Genomic DNA, 4410 nt, shown 5'->3' on the forward strand with positions numbered 1-4410 from the left:
AGATCGTCACCTCCCCTGACTTCCACTCAGGATTGTCAGCGTCATTGAGAACCTGGATTTCCCGTACGACGTCCCACTTAGAGAATACCCTACGGATGATATTGTTGTTCTCTGCGTATTCTAGGGGGAATCTGGGTATTCCAAGGTTTCTTAAGATGCTCCCTACCATGAAGGGAGATACCTTTGTTTTCCCACATTCAAAGCCTTGGAGACGTTTATCCCTTGTCTCTATACTCTTCGTCACCACCTGATATCTGCCTTCCCCATAGAGAGTAAATCCAAATATGTTTTCTGCGCCTATCAATAATGGCTTTCTCCATCGCCCTTGCCGGTATTGTGGCGTCCACCTCAATGCCGAGGGTTCGCACACGCGGCAAAATAGAAGGTATGATCGGATGGAGGGGGAGGCCTAACACTATTCCCACCACCGAGTGTTTGATATTGCCCCGGTCTGGAGTTTAAGAAGATCTGTAATTTGCCGGTTAAATATCTTGAGCCCCGATGGGACTCGTATCGATATCAACGGTGAAGAACAGATGCTACGAATTGCTCTTAGTAGCTAAACTGAAAATAACAGATACTACACTTTGATCTTAGCCAAAAGGCCGAGAATACAAGTACTACAGATATAAGTTAAAAGTAAGTTGAGCTAATCTAGCTGCTTGAATGCATTGACAAGTACTTGTTTATGATTCAAGGCATCTGTGGAAATGTGCTCTATATCTATCTTTGTTTTATAGCATTATACTCAGTATATCTAATATCGGAAATAAAATTCGTTGCAAAATAACCTTTAGGTGATTATTTAATAAAACAATAATGAATGATCTACTATGACGTGGTTTGTATATGTATTATACCAGTTTTTTTCCCTGCATTTCTTTGAAAAAGAAATCATGAATAACATCATTAAAAATCGATTATTCTAGAATATTATGTCTGTTGCACATTATATTCAAAGGACAAATATATTTTCCGCCACTGTGGATGTTGGATGCTTTTAATTTTGAAACACTGACCACATAAGATGCAGCAATCACTAAATTTCCAGTACAAGTAGTCATTTCTCAAAATTTATTACAGTTAATTGAGGAAATAAGGAAAAAAAAAAAATCTGAGATCATCGCTAAAACTAATTTTTCCAATGGTATAAATTACGAATACCATTTGTAAAATTTATTTTAAAAAATCTTGGGATTGCTAGTCTGTGTTATTCAAATTCTTGAACAATATACCGAGATCGGACCTTTATACATGTTTGATATCTACGTTTTCATTCACTTAGTAAATCTGTCTGTTTCTATTTTAGTACATTTCTATTTATTGATTAATTTCTTTGTTTCTCTCTGAGTTATATCTAAATGTCTTCCTACCAAGAAACCGAGTTGAATAACGAACAAGCCTGTAGTCCACAAGAAAGCTTTCCAGCGAAGCTACTGACATCTTGTGGCAGGTTAATTAATGTCCATGTGACCAAAAGCGGTGCTCAGAGAACGCAAATGATCGATGATCTGTTCTTCAATCATTTCAACGAAAGGGCTGTTCCCTAACAGAAGCAAAGCATTCCACTGTTCTCATTTGCAGAATTAACTTCATTTCTATTCCCCCCCCCCCCCTCACACACACACACCCCGATCCGTAGTAGCTTTGAGATTTACTAATGGTATTGCAGTATTTGTTAACGATTATACCATGCTTAATTCAGAATAATAAATTAAGATGGTTCAAGAAAATTTTCTGATTTTCTTTTCCTTTAAGGCAAAGAATTATAAGCATTTTTTTTTTCATTTGGTCATCCCAGTCCCACTGCAGCTAGTAGTTAACTTTTATTACTTGGTATGCCACCCTAATCACCACCCTGCTAATTGGAGGAGCATTTGAGATTTGCCAGCTTCTTTTCATGTCTTAATTCATAAATACATCTATCCAATAGTTGTAAATAAAATACTTAAATCTTTGTAATAAGGTTGAAATATACGGTTATGAATGCATTCTATACTTTTAGAGACAATATATAGCATTATGTGCCCCCACTACCCACAAAGAAAGGAAGAATCTATTGTAAAATATATTCTGTAATAGTATAGCGTATTATCACTACTAGAGAAGATTAGTTGAAAATAAGGATGGTAGGAAGCCTAGATGGCTTCCTGCTTCTAGTGTAGGAGTATTTACTGTAATTCTACACTAGAAGGAGAATGTCGGGCAGTTAAGAGGTATTAACTGACTAAAGATTAATGAATAGTAATGAACTCAATCAATCATTCCAGTGACATCACAAAAGAGAGATACTATCTCCTGATCATACAGTATTGGGACCCCTCAAAAATGAGGTAAAATTGGGTCTAGATATACAGTCTATATCTGTATTAGTGATATATATATATATATATATAATACATTGGAAAAAATATATATCTAATACATTGGAAAAAGCTCAGAGTGACAATAATCATAAAAATATCTAATACGTTGGAAAAAATCTCAGTGACAACAATCATCAAAAAAAACATTAACACAAAAAACTTACTTAGGAAACGAGGCATTCATGCATAAAAGTCACATCATCACAAATTGCAATTAACCAAAATACAAAACCACTATTGATTTATTAATATATATCTTCTTTTTTAATAAGTGGTGTTTAATTTGTATTCCAATAAACTCTAAAAAAAAATTAAATATTTAAAGATAGTGTATCAAAGTAAATGAAATTTTATACTTAATAATTATAATATTTAGAGATTAATAGAAATCTTTCATTGAATCATACCAAGAACTGTATGTGAATAATGTAGGATGTGGATTCATCTCGTACCAAAATGACTGATGCATGGAATATACAAACAAAATAAGTATAAGTTAATATTTATTATACACAATTGTTTTAAAATACAGTATTTAAAATGTTGTAGCTATATTACATAAACAAGTGTTTATTTTTCCTTATAATTTTATACATATTCCAAAAAAATAATTTCTCTAATAATAGTTCCATATAAAAGCATGGGAGATCTTAAAATCCATCAATTTCTTCTTATCCGTTTCTTGTTAGGATTTTTATCGTCTTCATTTACTGTATAAAAGGTCTCCAGTCTCCTTCTTCACTGAAATGACTCCCTAGAATAACAATAGAAATACCATTAATAACACTTTTCGTTTATCGAAAGGCATATGAAATCAATTAATAAAGTAACTAGACTGATTTTATTATGCTTTAACGCTGGAACAATAGCAAAGCCTGGAATATGTTGCTGTGCGTGCATAAATTCTGTCCGCAAAAATTATCTGAATAGCGTTTGTGTACGGATTGTGTGGGGATCACGTCAGAATCAACAAAGTCTAGAGACGTGTATGTTGTTTGTTAATTGGGTGCATTCTTTGGAATACAAAATATGAGTTTTTCCCGATTGAGACCGACTAACCCACAACGCATTATAAAGTACATTCAGTTCACGAGCCTTTCTTATAAAGGTTTTCTCCCGTTACACGGGATTCGAACTTATGTGAGAAAAGGCTTTGGTTTTATTGAAGCAATGTAGGATTATGTGTTGTATAAATGATCGATAAATATCTTTATCATGTTATGGTAATGCCACTCAACCTATTCTCCTTTCTTTTTAAGTGTCATCCCTTTGAAGATAAGAATTAATACGCAAAAAAAATATTTAAAAAAAAGAAGAGCCACTTATTAGCTTTACTTTTGTATAAAAACCAACTACAGAGTTTTCTTATACTTCACGATGCAAATAACACTGTTGCACATTGTAAACATCAACAGGATTTGATTCTTTATTAAAAACTCACGCGCAAACCGATCTTAACGGTGGTTCATAGCGCGTGTTTTGTCTCACAATTAATTACAAAAGGGGAATCGAGCAAGAATACCAGCTTGTGGTAAGACAGTAATTGCACCAGATTAGAGCAATGAAGAATGCCAAAAGAATGCTTGTGTGGTTTCTGCCCCCTCTGCTAACCCCCCTTTCGTTCTCATCATTCAGAGCAATGAGTCGAAAAGGCAGAGCACATTGGACGTTTAGCATTCTTGTTAAAACAAAGGGCGCTGGTACTTAGAGCGTTCCACTGAAAAGCCTTAAGGTCTTTTAATGAAGATTTATATCTCAAAGGTAAAGATGAGTTGTTACCCCTCCCCCCCCCACTTCTAAAGCGAAACAGTTAATGTAGCGATTATTGTTTGTTTAGTTTATATTGTGTCCGAAATTTGAAGTAAAACCTTACCGAACCCTTCATAAGTATGTTTCTTTTCATTCATCTCTTTGAAACTATAAAATGTCTACATTATGAAGCTGAAAGAAAGCTCTGCTATAATTAATCCTAAGTCCACGCACATATTTAAAGCACGAGCCATCTATAAACCCTAATTACAGTTCACATTAGAGAGAGAGAGGG

At 34.2% G+C, this 4410-nt stretch overlaps 1 pseudogene; it reads right to left on the bottom strand.

Moving 5' to 3' along the window:
• Nucleotides 1-461: 461 nt before the first annotated feature.
• Nucleotides 462-617, bottom strand: LOC150094834 (U2 spliceosomal RNA; annotated as a pseudogene).
• Nucleotides 618-4410: the final 3793 nt, after the last annotated feature.

The sequence above is a fragment of the Typopeltis vanoorti genome, chromosome 21 (genome assembly GCF_054136105.1).
Source record: "Typopeltis vanoorti isolate ZY-2024b chromosome 21, IOZ_Tvanoo_1.0, whole genome shotgun sequence".
Classification (NCBI taxonomy): Eukaryota; Metazoa; Arthropoda; class Arachnida; order Uropygi; family Thelyphonidae; genus Typopeltis; species Typopeltis vanoorti.